At 36.6% G+C, this 25,069-nt stretch overlaps 1 protein-coding gene across 1 annotated transcript in view; it reads right to left on the bottom strand.

Moving 5' to 3' along the window:
- Positions 1-24,811, bottom strand: part of LOC134660919 (zinc finger protein SNAI2-like) — a 37,605-nt gene extending 12,794 nt beyond the window's left edge. Inside the window, exon 1 of the mRNA XM_063516801.1 lies at positions 24,528-24,811. The gene's annotated coding sequence lies outside the window, so the exon portion shown is untranslated. The remainder of the gene's footprint in view (positions 1-24,527) is intronic.
- Between the last annotated feature and the right edge of the window lie 258 nt (positions 24,812-25,069).

Genomic DNA, 25,069 nt, shown 5'->3' with positions numbered 1-25,069 from the left:
GAGTAGAATTCTGAATATTGGCGTACCGTAAAATGGGGTGAGTAGGGTCAAAACTGAAATTCAAACCTCGATAACATTTTATTTTAAAATATGAAAATTGAATGGTGTAAGTATATAATAAGTGTTCCGGACGTTTGTATTTTAGTATTTATTTTATTTTGGGTAGTTCCATTTCATAACTTTGACGATAAAGAGGAAATCCCACCTCACCCCGTAGTGCCTCGTATTTGGGGTACGAGTGGTTTTCATACAAAGGTGATTTTGGAAGATTGATGGATCGATTTTTTTTATTATGCGTATTACTATAGCTCCATTTTAAATTGGAATACATTATTTTTGTAGCAGTAGCCTTAAAATCCCTTCTCACCCCCCTCTCAAACTTTCTCTCCCCATTCATAACCCACTTCTCCCCGCGAAACCTACTCACCCCGTTTTACGGAACGTTTTAAATTCGTACGTGCTTTTCATATTACCCGATGTGAATATTGGGGCAAACAAGAGACTATAAAATAAAGCCAGGTGGCTGTTTTTATTTAATATGACTAAAAATGCTTTTATTATTTTTGTTTGATTTATTTTTATTGCTTCTAATATGTAGGTGACTGTTTGCGGTACGGTACTTGTGGTTACTGACAAGGTGGCTGCTAGGAGTCCATCTAAGCTTACTTTGCACAACTTGAAATATAACAAAGTGAGGTGACATTATAAACGTCATACTGTCATAGAATTTTAACATTAATGATGAAATTGCCACCCCTTTTCATTGCTAATACAATGCAGAGTTAGCTTCGCCCGACTCTAAGCCGTCTTGACAACACTATATAGTCTATATACTCGTACCTAACCGATTATAGGCTAGGCTGCTGAAGGTCTCCAAATTAAGCGACTGCCACCAAAGCGAGAAGACTAAAGCGAGCAGCGATGAGCGATCATTTTATTTGCAAGAGAGTGTTTTTCTATAAAAAAAAAGTGTATCGTATTTAGAATGTGAAAGACTCCGATGTAAAAATAATAATGGCAATCGGTATTGACACCGTATATCGACGACATGAAAAATTTACGTTTCCAATAACAACAGTTGACTTCACGTGGCGTCATATCCTAAAAAGTTTTAAAGTTGACGGCCCGAATCGTTTTTTTTAAGAATCTATGTCAAAGTGTAACCATGTGTAACATAACAAAAAAACAAAAACTGTTGATTACAATGTCAAAGCATAAAATTGGAATGCTTTGACTTGCAAACTAGACTGGAATTTGACTTGAATATCTCTGGATTTCCAATCCAAAGTTTTAACTAGTCGTGCTTCCGTGAAATGACACATATGACAAAATACGTAAATAGCAGCCGTTTTACAAGAATTATAATGCCCAACAAGAAATTAAGCGACCGTAGCTATATGGAAAACGGACGTGAAAAACCCTTACCGATAAAGAAAACAGGGATAAGAAATGAACATTATTTTTTTACACCGAACAGGGTCAAACGCAAAAACGGTTGGTCACCCCTGCTCTAGTTGTATACTCATAAACGTATACCTTAACCCTGCTTAGGTCGTTACACACTAGCGGAGTTCCCAGAGAAGATTCAATTCAGTTGCGTTTCCACAATGGAATACTGTGTGCGCATGGCTTAGCTCCTGGCTGAACACAAATCCCAAATTGTCTCTTGTTACCGGCAGGTGCTCTAACTAACGCTTTCGCATTTGATCAGCTGTTTCATACTAAATGCGTAACATATTATTTAGTATGGTCCACAAGATCAACACCTAATTATACAAATACCAACGTCATAAGTATTTTCTGGGTGTTTTCCAGCATTTATTAACTCAGAAATAGGTACCGTAAAACGGTCCTACTTTGCTCCAAAATTGGCTCCACTTTAAGGAAATCTTGAATATTTTTTAAACAGTTCCTCATTTAAAAATTCAGACAAATTGAATATGAAGAAGAACATCTCATGTGACATATTTCATCGGTAAATCAACTTTATGAAATGTTGTTGAAACGAAGCTTTGAATACGGGGCACAACATACCTACTTATTGTTGGGGGTATTTTTGCTCCTACCTATAGTTCACTTAGAGGTGCAAAGTCACCCCATTGTGCGTGAAATTAATAGACCCCGCCAAGAAAAGAGATTAATTTTATTACTAAAGTAGCAATTCAAAAAATATAAATAAATAATAATAATATTAATGTACTTAAATGAATGAAAATATAAAAAACTACGCAAGTAGCGAATCAACTTTAATATTTAGAATACTTTATAATTTTTGTTTTTATTATGTTATTTGTACTAGCTATGTAAGTTGACATGTACCTAATCACCTATTACCAATAAAGAATGAGTATGAGTATGAGTATGAGTATATGCAATTTCGTTTATCTGAGTACCTATATAAATAATAATAGAGAAATATCATGGTTGGGTATAATAAACGATAAGTCATTTTTAGGGTTCCGTAGCCAAATGGCAAAAGACGGAACCCTTATAGATTCGTCATGTCTGTCTGTCTGTCTGTCTGTCTGTCCGTCTGTCCGTCTGTCCGTCTGTCTGTCCGTCCGTATGTCACAGCCACTTTTCTCCGAAACTATAAGAACTATAATGTTGAAACTTGGTAAGTAGATGTATTCTGTGAACCGCATTAAGATTTTCACACAAAAATAGAAAAAAAACAATAAATTTTTGGGGTTCCCCATACTTCGAACTGAAACTCAAAATTTTTTTTTTCATCAAACCCATACGTGTGGGGTATCTATGGATAGGTCTTCAAAAATGATATTGAGGTTTCTAATATCATTTTTTTCTAAGAGACACTTCCAAAGTGGTAAAATGTGTCCCCCCCCCCCCCCCGTAACTTCTAAAATAAGAGAATGATAAAACTAAAAAAAATATATGATGTACATTACCATGTAAACTTCCACCGAAAATTGGTTTGAACGAGATCTAGTAAGTAGTTTTTTTTTTATACGTCATAAATCGCCTAAACACGGAACCCTTCATGGGCGAGTCCGACTCGCACTTGGCCGCTTTTTTTATTGGAGCATAGTTACTCACCAAGGCAGGAGCAAAGTAAGCACATTTTACGGTACGTATATAATCCAGTCACACTTAAACCACTAGCTGTATACTTAGCTTTGGACCATAAATAGTTGGTAAATTGTTGGTAGTTAGATCATATTTAGGTAGTTTTACGGCAAGCCTATTGGATCAATTCGTGAGTTTTACTAGTCTTTGTATTTTAGTTGAATGCATCCTGCTGGATAGGTAAATCCGACCTGAGCTCGACCACTATTCATTTTCCATTGTCGATCAGATATAGAGTAGTTTTGGCCAACTCTGATTGTTTTCGCAGATAAAGGGTTAACCGGCGGAACCTCAAGTAATTCAATTATACTCTGAAGCGGACAAGCTGTGTCAAGAAGTTTCCACTATTGAGTAGTAATTGCAATATCGCACTATATTTGATACAGAACCCACTACTTGTCACTGGATATGACAAATAATGTTCCGTTAAATTAGTTAATTCAATCAGATGCTAGTAAATACAGAAGATTAAAAACCTGCGTTATTTTTTTCAAATACATCTCTGACATCTACAAAATAATGTCAGAAAGTACAGTCAGCAGTAAAAGCGTGTACTTAACAAAAATAAAGTAACATGTTAAGTAAATAAAAGTACCACTAAGATAAGATAAGATAAGATAAGATAAAAGATAGTTTATCCAAGTAGGCATAATTACAATGCGCTAAATTGTAAATAGGTAAAGCAAAACACACTAATATTATCAAAATACATACCTAGATAATATCTGCAATTAGGAATGCATCTAGCGTTGAGCGCAGATATTTTATTTTCATTTGTTTGACTTTGAAATGTGGACTGTAAACATTGTGGGCATTAAGTAGCTTTTTGAACATTCTATTTAGTTAATACTATAAATGGTAAGGACCAGTAATCTCTGTTTTCAGAGGTGTTATCACGGAAAAACATAATTAGGGGCGAGGCGGAAAACCAGCAGAGTAAATTTAATTTAGGACAACGCAATAAAACATTACAAACCTGTATATTTCATAGGGTACATATAAAACAGGACTTATTACCTAATTTAGTGTTGCCCCAAAACGAAGCCCTTTTTGTATCTAGTAGTGAAGTGAAGTGTGTTACGTTACGTATTTATTTGAAATTTATAATATGACGTAAGGTTTGTAGTCCATTGCATTTTCGACATTCGACAACGACACTGCATTTTCAATTTCGTCAGGATTGACGCATTAGTGCGGCGCGCCGTCCAAGGAATACCAACATCTTGCGCCAAAACCACATCTCAAATGCGTCAACTCTCAACTGTCTCAAGCATGCTCAAGTATACTCGTTAAATCTTCAAACGCTAAGTAGGTTTAGCGAGACTAAGCTTAAGACTAATGAAACTTGAGCATGTACGCCCCAGGCCACCAGAAGAATTTCCTTTTAATAATGCTTCTTAGTTTCATAAACGAACTCGCAATTTACTACGTCCTTTGTCCTGGCTAGCTTGTAGACAGCAATAAATAGTTATTTCAACAATATGTGGCAAGCGTGCAAGAATTTAATGGATAATTTTATAGGTACGAGTAGGTAGTATTGAAAAACACATTACAAATGGATTTTGTTTAGAAAATGATATTCGTACGAACTAAAACTTGTGAATTACACATCACATTGGTGCAATAATACACATCAAAAAAAGAGAAATACAGGTTAAATTTCGAACGCACCTCGGGATATTTTCCACCGCTTTTTTTAAATTTCTTAAAAGAAATATTAAGCTTGTTATTTCCTAAAAGTTCCTCAAAACTCATTGGTACGAGCCGGGGTTTGAACCCGCGACTCCGGGTTGAAAGTCGCCCGCTCCCACCGCTAGACTACCCACCTACCAGCGCCTCTTGATTGCGGCCGAGTTAAAAATATGAATTTATTGATTAAGATGAAACGCTATATTATTGTGTAAAAATAACAACTGAGTGCAATTACGAATGCGAATGTAGTAGGACTGCAGTCGCGTTTGCGTACCTATATTGGGTAGAATCATGAATAGGAAGAATCCTGATTGCGTTAAAATAACGGCTGTATGGAATCACGAATGTAGTACCGGTTGTAGTAGTAGAATGTAGTAATGTAAACTGCGGTTGCGTCGAAAAAATATTGTGTAGAATCACGAATAGGAAGAATCTCGATTGCGTAAAAAAAACAACCGTGCGTGGAATCACGAATGTAAACTGTAGTTGTGTGGAATCCATATTGTATGGGAATCACGAATAGGAAAAATTGCGTTTGTGTTATCGATCGCATAATCCCCTAAAAGTAGGTACCTAAATGGGTGACTGTACTTTTTAGTATCACTCGATGCCATGGTTAAGTCAGTATAATAATATGTTAAGTACCCTGGACTCCTCTTAAAAATCTGATTTTATGGCAGCCATCTACTAAGCATGTTAGTACTCGTAGTAAATGCGGAGTAAATTTTTGACTAAGTCTTGAAATATATACTTATGTAAAACTTTAAAAAGAATCGAGACAGTAGAGATCGATGAATCGATGCATATGTTACGGATATCATGGTCGCGGTATTGACCTGATAAAGTCATAATCAGTTTTAACACTTCGCAATTGATAGAAATGAACACTGTCTTTATTAAACAATCACGTCGATAACCGCAATCATCATAAGCCCGCAATAAGCAACCAATAATTCTACAATCCTGTTTAATCTAAACCGGCAGCTGATGCAATAGTTTTGATATTTACTGGCAACTAATCGCACAGTTCCATTGAATAGTGTGGTTGAATTGAGAATCCAACGTTTGATATATCGTACTGTTATGCCAAATGGAGTTATTCATTCTGTTTAGATTGTTTGAATGTTTTTAAATATATGCATTTCATAAAAGAGAGAATAATTTTGGAGTGTTAATATGTTTGCGTTTCGATATTCGATACCTTCGTTAATAGAATTCAGTGTGAAATTTAGGAGATGTGTTTCAGGCACATTTATTAGGAAAATTAAAAAGAAAGAAAGAAAATACATGTATTTGCGAACAAACAACCCTTATTGTCAATGCACTGCAACATTGATAACAGGGTTTGGTTGAGAATGTGTGAGTGTCGCGCGTCGAACCCGGGGAAAGCAGGGTGTTATTAATTCACAGTTTTGCCATAGAGACCCCTCTTTCCCTACCTATCTTCAACTCTGGGGCTTGATTTATAAAAAAGTACACACAGCTTCGCTAACGCCCGACCTTGAAATATTTACTCGTTAGACAATCCCTGCCTCCCCGGCCTCACGGTAACTTAATATTGAAAGAGAATTGTTTACCAATAATCGCATTTAGCCTGAATTCGCGCGTCTGGGCTGGGCCCTTTTGTTTTTAATAGCTATACAGTTTTTAGGGTTCCGTACCCGAATGCCAGAGGAACCTTAATACTAAGTTTACGCCGTCTGTCCGTCCGTCTGAATTTTAAAAAGCTGTGTGTTTGTAACCGTCTATTATAATGTCCCGCTGCCAAAGTGCCAAATCAAAAGGCAGAAGCATGTCCCCTTGATCTCCACGACTTCAGATTTAGTGCTTATACTTGCACTTACTACCTACTATTTTAAGAAATAGACATATCTAATAAGATATCTACTTATCAACTAAAATTATATTATAAGTGGTCTTACATTTTCCAAAAGACTGAGGTGAACGTAAATGTTACCTATCTAACTTCTCCTTATTTGATCAAATATTCGTCCAATTCTGTTTCACATAATAGTCTATGAATTTGTTGTGCAGAGCAAGGAGTAAACGCCTCCTTTATTGGCTTTATGGAGGCACTGTACATATCAAGCACTGTTAAAGTCAACAGAAACACACGGACTACGCTTTCAAGTTAAAAGGGACTGGGACACCAGTTATCGTCAAAGTAGGTATAAAATATGAGACTGTTAAATAAAGTACCTATTCAATAATTTATTAATTGACAATGGCTACTCATCATCATCAATAGCTATTCATCTAAACGAACTAGAATAACTATAGAAGTGTGACAAGAGCGACCCAAATATATATTGTAATGTCGCGCAAGAGGTTTGACATTTAGAATTTTATTTTAGCCAATCAAAACTTTTGTTGACCAATCACATCTTTTTTATATAGCGGGAAATGGTGTATTGAGTAATATCCATAGCTGTGGGCGGCGTAGGAATATTTACGGAAAAGGGATAAATTTAAGTGATATGTGGCAGATAAGTGTCACGCATATGTATATACTAGCGACCCGCCCTGGCTTCGCACGGGCATAAAGACAAAACCTTAATAAATTATACCCCTAAACCTTCCTCAATAATCACTCTATTGATATGTGAAAACCGCACGAAAATCCGTTTAGTAGTTTCTGCGTTTATAGCGAATATACAGACAGACGCGACGGGGGACTTTGTTTTATAAAATGTAGTGATAAATACCTATTTATATATATTGCGTCGCTGATATAAAACACCTCTACTCTCTTATTGAACATGACTAGTCGTTGCCTCGGTAATATCTTGCAATACAGACATGACTACAACATCAAAACGACGTAACGTACTATCTATGTGCTTGACCTACGTCTTCCTGTTTCGAGACGCGTGTAATAGGGATGCACCGGATATCCGGTTACTATCCGGTATCCGGCCTATCCGGCCGTTATTTTAGTATCCGGCCGGATACCGGATAGTGACCTACTATCCGGCCGGATACCGGATAGTAAAATTAACACATTTTGGGGTAAAAAATGGAATCTAAAAAACAGTCACGGTCATAATGCTGACACAGTAGATAGAAATGAATACGTAACCAATGTCACACAATAAACTTATTTGTTTACACAAAAATACGCGCGCGCACTTGTAACTATAAACGAACTTACTACGTAATGACATGATAAAACTCGTTACGATCCTAGAAATGTGTCCGCGCGTACGTTCACTACGAAACAGGGGGCCGATTTTTGAATTTCGACCACTCGATTTCATGTATTTTGTTCAGTAATATCTCCACTTACTAAGTAGGCATATCTTGTATTGTTATATGAATAATAAATAATAATAAATAATAATAACATAAATTCTACTAATAGAATTGAAAACGAGTGGTCGATACCACTCGATTTCAAATTTCTATCACTCGTATTTCAAAAATCAGCATTTCACCGGTTTCCACCGATTTTCGAGTGACGAAATCGAGCGATCGAAATTCAAAAATCGGCCCGGTCGAAACCTGCACGACGCGCACCTGCAAAACTCAAAATATAGGTATAGTTCCGCCGGCCGGATAACGGATATTTGGCCAGTGTACAGGCCGGATATCCGGTATCCGGTATCCGGCCAAACAACTATCCGTTGCATCTCTAGCGTGTAATGTCACACTGCCGTGCAACTTACTCTGGATGCGGGTCACTGATTCTCTATGAACTTTAATATTTGTCGAAGTGTAATGGATGGTATTACGCTGTGCTGTGCCCGACAGTTATTTATGGGTCATTCCATACCATGGCCGGAGGAACATTAAAACTTTAAAAGCAGTGCAATACACTGGGTGATTAAGAGGTCGTGATCCTGAATGTCAATGACAATCATTAGAGATTAACCACAAAATCGCAATACGAGCGATCCGCTGAGATTTGGAATATTGGTTAGGTATGTATTGCATTTAAAGATAATACCAGTTTCATTTTGTAATAACTAACTTTAGTAACAGTTTGAACTCTTTCGAATAAAACATTTTCGCACGAAATGCACAAAAAAGAGTGTGAAAGCAAATAAATCCCGATTTTTACGCAAATAATCTACCTACCTACAAAACAAATAAACAAAACATGCTGGTTTGAAATTGAAGAAAAACATTTGTTTTTGTGCAGTGCTCTACTATACAGAATCACAGGCGGGAATGTAGCAACATATTTTATCCACATTTGTAGTTTTTAGTGGTCCTATAGTACCAGGTCATGCCACTATGACGAGTTAAAAATACATAGTAACCAAATAAAAAATATACCTATCAGTTCAGCACTGGTAAGTTGTTCATTGTGCTTATATTTCTAATTTAATTTAGGTAATGTCACTTATCGGTTTTCATTCAAGTCAAGTGTGATTATTGTAAATTTATGACTTTATTATACCTACTGAACCGATAAAACATGTACCCTTTTCGCCCAAAGTTCCGCAATATTAAATTCCATAGCAATATAATATATTGGATTACCATTCTACAGCGCTACGATTTGCTACAAATTACGTGGGATTTGAGGCCTACGCGCTGAGCTCGGCCCTCGCCTTGAACGTACATTTTCGACCGAGATATTATCGTAAGTGATCTTAGAAATTATTCTGTTCCTCGTACGTTAAAAAATAAAAATGATAACCTTTATTACTTAGATTTAAAGTTGCTGTTTTAAAGTCACATTCAACAGCTAAGGGATCACAAACATATGATAGATAGATATATTGCAACTACAAGCTTTTACTTATGGTTCTTGACTGTCATATGTCTACTAACTATTTTTGAGCTCTGTACAAACATTAATTGTAGCAGTTATTACTAAACTGTTTATACGACAACGGTTTCACTCACTTTGAATTTTTAGTCGCTATTTGTCTCACGAAAGTTTAATATCGACAGTTATTACTAATTTAAATCGTTCGTCTAACGTTAATTATCCAATAAGATACAGGGTGCTTCCTGTAACAGGAGCAATAAATTAAACTGTAGGCTGTCCTCCTCAAACTGACCAACATTTGTTCAGCAACTTTTGAAAATAACTCATGTTTTGATTTTTATTACACTTTAAAGTATATTCTAAGACGCAATGTATTGCAAACTTTGTTATGTTTAAAGCGTAACAAGCAACGTCAAACACACTGATGTCAACATGTCACATGAAGGCAATATTTATTTTGTATGAATAAGAGGAAGTCTAAAGGATTCATAATTTTTAAAAGTCGCTGATCAAATGTTGGTCAGTTTGAGGAATACAGCCTTTAGTTTAATTTATTGCTCCTGTTACAGGAAGCACCCTGTATATTACTTTTCATTCGCGGCCCTACAACTGTCGCGTTAGAGTCGACGAACGCTTTAATCTTTCAGATTCCGGAATAAAGGCGACACTTGCAAATAAAACACTATTTTTAAAACGATACGGTTGCTACTACGCTGAATGCTTCTGAGAACACTGTTTAGTTCAGGAACTTTATGGACGCCGCGTGCAAAAGCAAATCCTTCACATACAAGTATAAGGTTGTATTTTCAACGCTAGTTCCTCTTAGTCCCTCTGACAGAGTCCAGACGGATTTGAAAAGGCTTATGTCTAGCACATTTATTAAGATATAAGTCCTTTAGAATTAGTGAGCTTAGTTACTGTGTAAGATCGTACGTTTGTGGCTTCGTATTCAAGCGTAGATCTGTGGGCGCGGTAGTGGTTGCATGACTGTGGGACTGTGACAAGCCAAATGGGACTAGGTACCTATATCAACAGAGAGGAGCAGATACTATACCGCATTACAATTCAAAATAACAATAACATTAAAACAGCCGCAATTTCGTACAAAATATGGTAATAAATATAATTGAATAGAGTGTCAAGCCTTTCAGGTATCTGACTGGAAAATTACATATTCCAAATAATTATTGGCGCCTGTGTTTAATTTAAAGCTGAATTTAAAATTACTCGGTATTTTTCATTTCATTTCATATTGTAAAGTTTTTTATTACATTCTTATGCAATAATTGTTAATGAAAACGGATCAGTCTGTGTGAAATCACTCGTTTATATTGCCATTGTGTGTAATTGGAATCATAATAATTAATATCTACCCTGTTTCACAAACAACAACCCAGTCTACAAATAAGTAGGTAGATAAGATAGTAAGTTTTCATTAATAGGGAAATTAAAAGGAAACAAAAGATATGGCGTTATTTTATTCTGTAGGTAATAGATACGTAATACAATTGAAAAAAAAACTCGTATTTACGAAACTCTGCGCTCAAAAAGCTTCCGAAACTTTTGATATTTTTTTGTAATAAAAATTTGAGTTCTCTAAAAAGGATCAAGTCTTTACAAAAGACTCGGGTCTGTAACTCTGTATAACAAGTTGGAGCTTATTTTGCCAAAACCTTAACCAAAACAAGACATGAGATGACAATATGGTCACCAGGTCATTTAAACAAGCCAAAGCTCTTCGGATCTCAAAAAGAAGTGCTACCAATTCGAAATTTCTCTTTAGGCAAATATAAGAGTATTATCTATATTTTAGGCGGTGGAGCGCGGGCCAAGTGATGAATAAATAAAAGTAGGTAATCAACAGGTATTCCGGCGTGAACGGAACCGAAAATACCTACACTACGGAGCGGATCTACAGTTATATGAACCTATTTATATCTATTCTCTTAACTTAAGGCTCAATGTGCATTACAATGTAGATTCCGTTTCAATCTAATTATAATTTAAGATTATCTTAAATTATTATTTCAAAATGACGCAGCCTGTTGCGGAGTTCATCATTCGTTTGCTTGGGACGAAGCATGGTGCTGATTTGCATTTGGAGCCACCTGATGAAGCTTGCGTGGCGGATTGATTTTTTTGGGCGATGGAACCAAAACTTGTCCGCCTTTATCTACTGGCAAAATTGGAAGGCAGACTATTGGTTCATCACATGAAGGCTGATGTTACTTACGTAACGTAGTACGTATACATATACATAAGTGAAAGGGGCGATTGACATTCTAGCCCGAATGCGATCGACGTGAACATGGTTGGCTTGCAGGTGCACTCGACAAAAGCGATTAATGGAACTCTGTTTCAGGCATTTCGCTTATCCTAGACAGCGTGTTGGTCCGTTCGTACAAAGATGAATTGATTCCTGCTTCAATTGACATATAATGTAGTAAGTAGATGTCGATGTACGGCTCCGTAGGTTTTTTATGCGGTATTAAGAAGAAAGCTAAACCTACTTATACGATGAATAGACACGGAGGCCGATTCGAACTTTATAAACTGGTTATGAAACTGTTACGGATATATGATCTGTCAGCTGTTAACAGTGGTAAGAATGTCACCGTTGACAGCTGACTGACCAAAACCATAAAAGTTGCATAACAGTAACAGTTTCATAAGAAGATTATAAAGTTCGAATCGCCGTCCTAAAGTGGTATTCAAGCCAATATCTACTACTGATGTGATTACTCGCAGCGCATATCGCTCGCGCCAATATAATAAAGGTGCAAGCGCGATGCACGGACTAGTGATGTCAAAATGAGATCAAATTGATATCATTACATAAGTTCGGAGTCCTCCTGTACGAGTACTAATGCATAGGCGCAATATAATGGCATGGAATGTGAATGCTCACACGGTAATCGACTACGTGGAATGGATTCAGAATTGCTTTGACCTGTGCATTTCCTTTGTAACAGTCATTCCGCGGTATTCGGAAAACAAGATCCGTGCTAGACTAGAGAACGATACGATTTGTACTAGATACGTTGTAGTTTAGATTTCAATTAGTTCTCTTTTGCAGCTCATTTCGGGCAACAAATGTCACTTTTACGTTAAAATATCGTAATAATATCTTGTGGAAATCGTATCTCCAGAATCACACAAATGTCAAATTTGACAGGCAAGATCTTAAACATATCGTTGGCGTATCTTGGTGATGTCTAATAGACATCTAATAGATGTCTAGTTCAAAATCCGAATCGGGCCCATTCTTTGTGTTGGGGTCGAAACAGAGTGGAGTAGAGTGGTTAAGGGCTCATTTAGACGGTGCGAGAACTCGCATGCGAGTTTCATTACATTGCGTCATTTGATTTGTCGGCTGAATTGACGTAATCTCAATGGTCCGCAATGTAACTAAAATCGTATACGAGTTCGCACGCCGTCTAAATGAGCCCTAAGACTCGATAGCTTTCAGTACCCATCCTTCGCTATAATACTCGACCCAGTTTTACAGACTGTTATAATTAAGTCAAAACTATAGTCCTAGTTAATTTGTTAGAGGTCCGAGTAGTTTTTAGAAGCTTGAGTCCTTTTCAGAGAACTCGAATCTTATTTCACAAAACTAAATCAAAATGCATTTTTGCCTTCGTGTAAGATCATTAATGTTCACCGTACAAAAACTCTTGTATTCTTTACTGCTACTGGTATTTAGATAAAACCTACATATAATTGTTGACGGAGTCTTTATTCGGAGATTCGAACCTTTTTGAGTTACCTACGCTTAAAAAATACAGTTTTTTAAGCGCATAGTTTCGTAAAAACGAGGTAATTTTGAATATCACGCCACCGATTAACCAGGGCTATAACCGCGAAAATCGAAGTTCGTCAATTGCGGGCATTTTTCTCTGTCACTCTCATTACGTCTTGATGAGAGTAAAAGAGAAAGATCCCCGCAATTTGCGAATTTCGGTTTTGGCGGTAGGCCCTCTGCTTCTGCTGCTGACTGTACTGCGTTTAGTTAGGCGCCGACTAATTAATATTGAGTGTTGCTGACGTGACAGTGTATTGACTATTATGGCGTCACATTGATGCATTTCAGTTGTACGAGTAAGCGTTCAATAGTCAGATGCTGCTAAATTAATGTTCGGGTAGGGCACAGACCGTTTACTAACTAGATGGTACATAAGACATGCTGGTCATGCTGTTATTGGTGCCACCCTTGTATACTTAGAGCACGTCACTTTGAAACGTCGCATGATTAAAAGACACCTTTCATTCCCACGTCGATAATTTACTACCCCTACTAATTACCTATCCCCTTGTAAAATAAAAGTTTTAGCCAAAAATATTAACTTTTGAACTAATTTTTAGGTTCATATTGACTGGCTGCACCACTCTGGTCATACAAAGTTTATTCTAGCTATAAAATTTTTAGGGTAAGTCGAAATAAAATAAGAAAGAAAGAAAAGAATTATGAAAATTACAAAATAGATACTACATCAATGTCAAAAGATGAATTCGATATAACGCCTACGACTAGGGGAACTGGACTTGGTCCTGACAACCTAAGGTCAGAATGGCTGACCACTTTATTTTCAATATTTCCCGATTTTTATTGAGGTACAAATTTATTGATGTCAGGTACCAAATAGTACAAAAAAGGTACTAAAACTTGGAGTAACACTCGATATAAATAGCTATCCTATCATGGTCCTGTCATCCTGACGCTCACGATTTTTCGAATAGAAATTGTGTGTAATAATGACTAGGTACAGTCATTTGCAATAACTGTCGAGTGCTCCATTTCTACATAATGTTCACAAAATGGAAAGATTGCAATACAATTTATACTTTAGTTTGAGTTGTTAAATTCGGAAATTCGTTGCTCAAGACATTACGAAAGCACTCTTTTAGTACTTCTGAAATAATGGATACTTATAAAATGAAACGTAGAAAGTTTAGCAGTGATGCCACGTTTGCCACGTGGCGCCACTATCGAAATTATTGTTAGAGTGGCGTTGGGCAAGCGACCACCTTCCACCCGTTTTTGACCGACGCCAAAAGAGTGGTGTTATAAGTTTGACCGCTATGTGTGTGTATCTGTCTGTGGCACCGTACCTCATAATGGGTAAAGTCGGGTAAACCGACTTGGGTGAGGTTTTATTTTATTCGAAAGTAGGTTTTCTAGCGCTCGTTCCTAGACATATTTTCTCAAAATCTATTCTACCGTGGTATTGCGTTGGTTTCTTAATTTATATGATAACCGGTCAAACAATTATGAGCCTACAATAACAGTTAAATTATAGTTTTAAAATTGAATATTGATAATATTTTAATAATAATCAACATCTGTTTACTATTAAAAATTAATAGACCAAATATGAACTTTGAAAGAGATATCTCATAAAATACTTAATCTGTTTAATTACGTAATTTACCGATGATACTCTACCTATTATTGGTAATGTATAGGTATAATTAATACCGAACCCCAATAGGCAGGGAAAGGTGGATATGTTTCCCAAAGTGTATTTAAAATGGCTTCATCGGTTTGTTGATACATTATTAATTTATTACTATAAATACATTAGTTATATACATAACGATACATTGAGTCCGCGGATATAATATACGGTGACTAGTATCGTTATTTATGGAATGGGGAGTTAAATATCAGGAATTGTATGACAAATCCATTTAAACCCAAATTTCAGATGCTTATCGTAAAAAAATATCATAATATCGTACTTGGAACGTACAATGCTCTAGTGCAGAAACGTATCATTTTCTGCGCACCTTTTAAAACAACAATGACCCTCTTTCAGAGCATGAGAAATGAAAAAGAAGTTAATTACAATTTTGTATAAAGATGCAATTTAAAATATTGTATTTAGATGCTGTGTAATGGGTGGCTATTTAGAAGTAACATGCGCCATAAGCTTTCATCCGATTATGACACCTACATGTAAGTAATAGGTACACAAACTTGACTTAATTTAAAATTTGAATTACCCACAGAAGGATCGACAACAATTGGGCATGCTTTTAATGAGATGTACAATTCGTCGCCGTGCATTCATAAATGTGAGCGACATTAATATTTATATAACTCTTAAATATTATGCCGTGTTAATAAATGAAATGCGTGTAATATTTTATATGAGTTAAAACTTTAATTAGGACTGGCTTTAATACATTGCTAGTGTTAATAACATATATTTTACTGCATTCTGTACCTATTTATAATGAAAATTATTATTATGTTTGAATATAACACTTTAAAAAATAGTAGATAGGTATTACTGTAGATATTTTATCAGATGGACGTGAGTGTTTGAGGGTGTGTATTCCTCTAAAATAAGTGAATTAGGTAAGTAATGTCAATGTCAATGTCAAAGATACTAGAGAAAGCTGTGTGTCTACAATTAGTGGAATATCTGGAAAATAACAATAAGTATTTGACCTCCTAAACAGTCAGGCTTCAGAAAGAAACGTAGCACAGCAACTGCCCATCTCAACGACGTCGATGATATCCTCGCTGCTCAGGATGATGGGAATGCCACTATCATGGTTCTACTAGATTTTTCACGCGCTTTCGATACAATCAACCATTTGTTATTATTATCGAAACTGACGTACTACGGATTTGATCGTAAGGCAATAAACTGGTTCGCTTCATACCTTGGCGAGCGGACCCAGCAGGTTGAAGTGCGAAACTCGGAGGGCTTATCCTTGGTCTCCGAGAGGACCAGTCACCAGGGGCGTCCCTCAGGGATCTATTTTGGGGCCCATCCTTTTCATTGCCGATATAATAAATTATATCAACAATTTTAAATGCCACTTATATGCAGATGACTTACAAATGTATATTTTGTTTAAGCCTGAAAACACAAATTTAGCCATTACAAAGTTAAATCAAGATCTCAATCAGGTTGCATACTGCCGGGCTAGCACATGATTGGCGCGACAGTATCTCGCGGCGAGATGGACTACCCGTCCCTCTTTTATTAATGTTGTTAGAAAAAGACGGATAGTCTATCTCGCCGCGAGATACTGTCGCGCCAATCATGTGCTAGGGGTGCTGGTCTAAGAAAAACAGTTTAGTTCTGAATCCCTTGAAATCAAATTTTTAATACTAGGTACGAAACATCAAGTGGCAAATACAATACTACGCAACCCACAGGTCCGTATTCTAGACGAAATCATTCCGCGCGTGTCAGAAGCCAGAAACCTGGGAGTCCATAGAAACTGCAGTTTGAAAATCACGCTCTAGAAACTGTACGTAATTGTTTTTACCGCCTCACAGTTTTATACAAGATTCGGAACTATTTAAGTGTTGACATGCGAATAAAACTTTGTGACACCCTTGTATTGTCTAAACTAAACTACGCGGATACGGTAATTGGAAACTGCTTGTTATCTCGTACAAAAACTCAGCTACAGAGGCTTCAGAATGCCTGTGCCAGATTCTGTTTTCCGATACCACCGCGAACACATGTGACGCCATTTTTAAATAGTGGCAATATGCTTAAGATGGAGGCCCGTAGAAAATTACACTTTGCTTCCCTCTTGTTCGGGATTATGCTGACCAAACAACCATCGTACCTCTACGAAAGACTCACGTTCTCCCGTAAACACGTAAGGCAAGCCTCTTGCTCATCTGTCCAAGACACAGGTCGGCTAGTTTCCGTGGCAGCTTCCGGTACGCAGCCACGCGGTGCTGGAACAACCTCCCGCCACCAATAAAAAATGCCAGTTCACTATACGTGTTCAAATCTAAACTGAAACTACACCTTCTCAAGGAACAAACGATCTCCACCTAGCCGACCTTTACCTTTACCTACCCTCACCTGTATTTGTACCGACTTCTGTGTTGTAGAGTTTATATAGATATATGTATCTATTTATGTATTGTCCAAATATTTATAAATAAACATGTCCCGGTTTTATAAATAAATTAGTGTCAACTGCACATTCTGTTGTATTCTGCTTCGGTTTTGTTTTTATGTTCTGTGTTGTTTTGTGTTTGTTTTAACCCATTCAGGGCCAGCGACTCAGCGTATGGGTCATGCTCAAACAGTTCCGCAGGGCCAGTGACTCACATGTGAGTCCTGAATAAATTCTGATTTAAACTTAAACGAAACGTAATTTGATGTAATAACGTAAGTAACATATAAGGTAACAATCATTTCTATAAGGCATATTAGGATAAAAATTATAAACACGTTTTTTTTAATGAAAACAGGGTCTCGAATATTCAAGTTTGGTTTACTATCAGTGCAATATAGTAAATATACTGAAATTCTAGATACATAATGCGATGCAAGCAAACAGAAAAATCTATATTGAAAAAATACAAAAAATATATATATTTCAGAAGTTATTGACAGGGCTCAAGGTATGGGTCACCGTGGCCTGGCGCTACTTGTAAAAACTGCTAATGTTTCCGTAGCAGGCTAAAATAAACTTTATTGGCTGGTTTTAAAGCTTATTTCATGTTGAAGCTGTTTAATATTGTACCATTTTACAACTGATTACTGTTTGGATGATGGTAAGCAACAATTTGTAGAAACCAAGCCGTAGTATAATAATATTTTGTTTTGTATGAGGGGTAAGGCAACGAGGATTTTTTCCCACTGTACTTTTATGTCATAATATTTGGTGATCGTTGTATTGTATCTTAGGCAATTACCTACTAACAATGATGTTAAAGTTAATTTTTTTTCGTTTCAATATAGAACAAGGCGGTTGAAACAGTCACCACTAACTAATATGTATTGTATAAAAAATAGTTTGTGACAAATATTTACAAGTTTTTTCAAACATCGTGGTTTCTACGGCAGATTAGAAAGTAAGTACTATAATACATTTTAAGTTCTCTATTGTTACTAATATAATGGCGTTTACCAAAACAAAGATAATGACCGACCAGGTGTAAGCTTATCGGACACACTTGGACAATAAACAAGGAATGCATCCGAACGGCGGCGGCGGTATTATCTTTCATGTGGTATTTGTCACAAGAGTTCAAGATGTGATTCATCCCATCCATTAGAGATGTATTTTGGAGTAACATGGAAAATATTATTTAGTCACGATTTATTCGTTGGCGACTTTATACTCCTCCTGTGCTGTTTAGTGATTTCGTATTTTGTGACCATGGCTATGGATTACCGGAATTTGAACCAGCCTAACCTGACCGACTGTGCTATGAACTGGACCCCGAACCTGCTTCATCCGAATGACCTGGCTACGAATTCTGGAACCCTGAACTCACCTTTGTTGAATTTCATCTAAATCGGGAAACGGTTCTAATTTAACTTCCAAGATTTGCCCCAAAAAACAACAACAAAAAACACGGCAAGTTAAATAGAATCAGACTAAGCTAAGTTGGCAGCGATTTTGATAGCACAGGCTGAGTACCTAAGTGTAATTTAAATGTCATACTTATATGAAATTATGACGTTTAAATTAACACTTGCACAGGCTGGGCTATAAAATTTGCTACCAACTTAGCTTGGTCAGACATTAAACGCTTGTAGAAAGTAAAAATATTCACTCCTACAAACTGCAATAATTAGTCTTTTTTGATAGGCACAGAAAATCGGTGGTTAGTAAAAATGTTGCATAATGCTGTCTAACTGGCCGGCTTCATAAGCGGCGATTTATTTACCGTTCGCGCCAGGCTCGAGACCCATAAGCTGAGTCATGCGTTTTAGCTAAAAACGATTTGTATGGTGGCCTGGCGTATTGTGTACGCTCGGCGGTTCGTGGCCATGAATGGGTTAAGTGTCAATGGGTACACTGAAAATCAGCGTCGTAACACAACTCATATGCTACGACACATGCTGAGTGTTATCCTTTTCTGGAACCCCTCACAACACTGTTACTTACCTACTAATTTACCTAGATTTAAGCCTATGATAGTGTTGTTGTGTATGTGTGTTTCGAATAAAGCATCATTCATTCATTCAAGTCATTTCTATTTTTCATCGAATCTTTTCCTCGAATTAAGATTAAGAATTTCGACTATAAAAAGTGTGAAATGGTTCATTGTAGCCACATAGCCAACATATCGCTAACTCTTGTGTAAAGTTGCAATGTCATGGCCAAACTGACAATTAGAGCGTTGTCACATTGTCCGATCCGATATCGGATGTCGGACACGACTACAAAGAAGCAAATATATAGTATGTTTTTATACATTTTTACATCAAAACAAAGACTTGTCATAGGGCATTTTCTAGCCACTGTTATTGTCCAAAGGTCCGATAACGTATCGGACAACGTGTAAACACTCTTATGATCGCTTTTAAAACTTTTTCTACTCCCGTACTTTTATTTGTCATTTAAAGGGTCGTGCACACACCTTTAAAAAACCCTACCTTATAGTTGTCAAGACAAGTCTTTAGTCTATTCCCCAATTTAAAAGAATTTGTGCATACACGCAGTATCTTTTTGGCGATTTTACGATACTTCGTGTAATGACCACTTAAAAAATATTGAATGAAATACAGTGTTGCCAACCTTATTTTAAATGTCTTAAACAATGCCTAAAATTCGTTTTTGGGGAATAGACTAAAGACTAGTCTTAACAACTATAAGGTAGGGTTTTAAAGGTGTGTGCACGACCCTTTAAATGACAAATAAAAGTACGGGAGTAGAAAAAATACTATTATAGTTCTGGATTCAAATTGGGTTCATTTTACAAAACGTAATTATCAGGTTACGGATCTGAAAACTTTGACTCTTTCCTAGTTTTCTTGAACTCTAGGTACTTATCCGACTTCGTTGCACTGTGCACTGTTTCAATCTTGTTTCGGTATTAAGTATGTTACATATTAAATGCCGTTCCCAGCAGCCGGAATATATGAAACGAGTCGTTTGAAATATGCGACGGTAATGTAACGCTCCTCTCAAAAGTTCCCAGGGAACTGTACACTTAACTATAATTTAAATAAAATGTAAAAGGTAGGTATGTCACTAGCGCGCTTTTGTAAAATAAAAGCCTCGTCATTTTAACTGTAGGTATGTCACAGAGTTTACATATAGCTTTAGAATCAGCAATTAGAATTCAATTATAAATTTAATTAGAATGCAAATAAAAATGGGTCATATGACGGATTTCAATATTCTCGAGGCAGAGGTGTAGGGTTAGAGCCAGTGTAACATGTCTACTTGATTAATAAACTATCTTTGTCTTATCTTTAGGCTCATTTAGAATTCAACCATGAAAGGCAATGAGTTCAAAACAGAACAGTGGTCGGCACACCGAGTAACCTTATATGTTGTCGACCCCTGCTCAAGTGTTCATTATTCATTATAGAACGCCGCCTCAATTTCCTACAAATTTCCCCCGTTAATAAGCAAACTCGAAACGCGCTATCGTAAAAACCTTTGATTCAAAAGAGCCTATATTTTATTCAAAATCGAAATGCTGTCGACAGATAAAATAGTTAAATCCGCCTATCGACGCGAGAAATATTGCGATTGGCTAAGCCTCGAACCAACAGCCATTTAATTTTGAGTGGATTAAACGGAACAAACTATTTATTTAATGTATCTATACTATTTCATAATGTTCATAAACTTCACTGTTTGTAAATTCCGCTGTCATTGTCATTAGGTAAAAAACATTAGTAATACTGCCGTATTCGAACTTCAAGATATTCACAAGAGACGACACGTACTAGATCCATTCTAGATACGTTATAGTTTAGATTTCAACTAGTTCTCTTTTGCAGTGCAATTCGAGCAACCAATGTCACTTTTACGTTAGATAGAGTTAGATATCTATTAGATGTGAATTGGATCTCTAAGCCATATCTTGTGGATATCGTTCAAGAGTATCTCCAGAATCGCGCAAATGTCAAATTTGACAGGTTAGATCTTAAACATATCGTTATCATATCTTGGCGATGTCTAAAAGATATCTAACAGATGTCTATTTCATAATACGAATCGGGCCCATAGTTTCTTAAAATCTTTGTTACCGTGAAAGGTGCCTACTTTGGTCCCCAGGGGTGGATTCCAGGAATTTCAGGATTTTGATTTGGGTGGGGTTTGGGTTCAAGCATGAGGGTAGGTTTAGGATAGATAGGGGCTCAGATGCTTTTGTGGGCTTAAAATCACATCATTAATTTAGGTACATAGGTAGTTCATTTTGCTCACGCCAAATTTGGTGTATCGTTTCAATTCATTTATTTTTTGTGACACGTAGGCACACACGTATCACAAAAAAATATTTCGTACACGTACGTAGTTACTACACTCAGCCCGTAATTGAGGTGCCGGCGGTGTTTACCAGAAATGTTTTTACAGCAAAACCAAATAGCCCTAAAAAGTCTATAGTAGGTAACTCTGAAAGGCTGTCAGTTTTCAACGCTTGTTTTTGCGTTTCGCTCGGATTGTCATAGTTGTAGGTACTCGTATTTGTACCTGCGTTTTCAGTGTTTCCTCCTAAAATTGGCACAATAAAGATGTTTTTGAAACAGTAACAAGCAACGGCTAGTCAGAGAGTGATAGCTTAAAGCTTTTAAGAAAAATTGTTCATGTCTGGACTACCAGACATGAACAATTTTTCTTAAAAGCTTGTCTAGTTTAACAAGAGTTTAACAGGCCCTTGATAATCATTTGCCCTTATCCGTCATTTTGACATTTGCGGATAACCGCAAATTTTGTCCTTTTCTAATAATAGAAAAGGACAAAATTTTACAAAGTTTTGTTAAGTTTAAATATGTTTGTTTACTTATAATGGGGTTAGTTTATCACGATAAAGGAATATTAATAAAATAAATATATAATGCATTTTTGATGCATGTATGAATTTTACTCAAGGTGTATGTTGCCTTTTTACTCATAGGTACTATTATATTTCTTTTCACACAATTTGTATTTATTGCAAAAACTTAAATATAAATACAAACTAAAAATATAAAAAATAACTACTTACTAAAACCCGTCCCGGGCTGTCCCTGACGCAAAGGTGCCCATCACACTCGCTGCGTTGCCGCGTTGTATTGCGATGGACAGCCTTTGCATCAGGAAGAACCCGGAGCGGGGGTCAAGGCCCCTTTCTCAGGCCTCTTCCCAATTTGTATTTTCTAAGATGAACTTGGAAACCTAACATAATTCTACAGGGAGAAAACTGATAAAGGAGAGGGAAAAGATTTTGAACCAAGCATAAATTTCCATATATTATACATGTTGTCCTATCTTTGTGGTATAAATTCAATATGGATAGACAACGTACTAAGCACAAGATTGACATAAGTACGAGTTTTAAAACGTTGAGAACTTTTAACGTACGTGTTGTATCTAGTGTATGAAAAATATTCTTTATTAATAAATTAAATTACAAGATAAATTAAAAATTATGAAAAATTGAACACTTAATGCAAACAAAATATCACGGCAATAAACAAAGAAAACTGTATGCAGGTACGACTACATACAGTCGCCATCAAATAAATCGGATCGGCCAAAGTACTCAGTAATGTCTGAACACGCCTCTATTGTACGGGCGTTAGAGTGCGTGCTCAGATATTTTTGTGCATCTCAACCGCTCCGATATATCTGATGCACTAGAGTCCGTCTAAGCTAACTTTGTACCGACGTGAACAAAGCATAGTTGAGAGTGTCATTATAAATATCATATTGTCATAGAAATTTTGACAGCAATGATAACATTTTACACTTTATTTTTGCAAATGGCATGCATAGTTAGCTTGGTCCGACTCTACTTTAATGATTTATTTGTTTATAACCGTGTTATTAGTTTTTTCTTTGTTTACATCTATTTTGGAATGTGAAGGCATGTGAGATTTCAGGATGACATTTCCTGCAAGAATACGATTGAGTTCACGCAGTCGCTAACGTAAATGTCAAACGTCAACTCGTGGTAGCCGTGAAGTTCCATACAACACTTGTACCCACGGAAGAAAGAAAGAGCGCGCCGTTGTTTTGTGCTTGTACCCCTTTTCACTTGAGCCACAGATCCGAGATACCTCATTTAAATAAAACTTTTTCTAGCATATGGCGTAACTTTTTAATTATGTTGCCCGCTATTTACCTAACGTTACCGCCCGCCCGCGCCGAAATGCTAAAATTAAATTAATTATGTCGTAGTATTTTTTTATTTCGCACCTTGTTTGTGTTTTCCATTTAGTCCTAGTTGTGTTTTTGTTAGATTACGACATAGATGGTATTGCTTTCCTACGGTATGAATAAATGTGGATAAAATAAACATGAATGTGAATTTTAATTCTTTTCCTGTACCAACTTATTATGTCTCATTTTATTTAAAGCTAGCAACAATTAAAATATTAAGATTTGAAATAGTTAATAGTAATTAAGTAATATATAACTACATACTTACCCTACATATTTATTAAAAATAGAATAAATTCTTGTATAGAAAGACAGTAGGGGTAAGTATAGCTACCTAATTAATACTTTGGTGGAGTCTAATGAACCGGTTAGAAAATAGAATGTTTATGAAACTTTTTTCTTAAATTTTACGCTCACATTAAAATTGTTGATTTGAAAAGTGAAAATATTTTTTGATATTGAGTTTACTCTATTATTTGTAAACAATAAGTTTATGGAACTAAATTTATGACAGTATAGTAAGTTTTTACTTATAAGTAACCATAGGTATTTAATTTACGGTCGTGTATTATGAAATAGGTACCTTTAGAAACATTTTAAAACTGTCAAAAATAATGAATTTGTAGGTACTTGCATCTTTTCTCACTTATTTATATTTAACTTGGAAATGTAACTCAATATTTTTAAATAAAAGTTTTAAAGTGCACGTCACGATTCCGTAGGCTCCCAAGCTCACAAAAAGAAAACGCGCAGCAGCATTCAAAAAATATCGCACAATACAAGGGAGCGAACCACATAATTTTCCGGCAACAAAAAGTTTGCAAAGTCCTAACCACAACGTTGGGACCGGCCACGCTCGGCGAAAACAATTTTAGAGTGGCGGGAAAGCATTTAAGATGGCGGCTAATAATTCGCAATGCCTTACCTCAGGGATCACGGGGCCTCCATCAGTTAACAGGTGGGCCAGACTTCGCAACAAGTCGGACCTGTTACCGGCGTGCGGCGGCGGCGGCGGCCCGGCGGCAACACGCGACGCCGTGCGTCACAACGCACGCGCGCGCCGCCCCTCCCCCCCATCGATTTTCAAACCCCGGTATTTACTAATGCAGAGAACTGAGGCCCCCTAAGATTTTACCCCAATTTTGCGATAAAACAACAGGTCCTTAACAGGTTAGCTGGAGTTTTCCTAGCGAATCGCCCTTTACAATTTTGAATGGAAATGTTTTCTTCGGTTGGCGACGGGACAAGTTTTCCATTCACTCAGTTTTTTTTAGAGTAGCGAGTAACGAGGAAGGAATAATTATACTTAACGTGAGGTCAATGCGACCAAATCAGTCATACGGGAAATTCCGTCAACAAGCGTTTTTTTTTAAACAGTACGCAATTGGTAATTTCCTCGACAAAGCAGTGATTGCATTTAAATAGTTTCAGCAATCGCTGCTTTGTCGAGGAAATTATTCCGTGATC

Source organism: Cydia amplana, chromosome Z (assembly GCF_948474715.1).
Source record: "Cydia amplana chromosome Z, ilCydAmpl1.1, whole genome shotgun sequence".
Taxonomy (NCBI): Eukaryota; Metazoa; Arthropoda; class Insecta; order Lepidoptera; family Tortricidae; genus Cydia; species Cydia amplana.
This window is presented reverse-complemented; position numbering and strand designations above follow the sequence as displayed.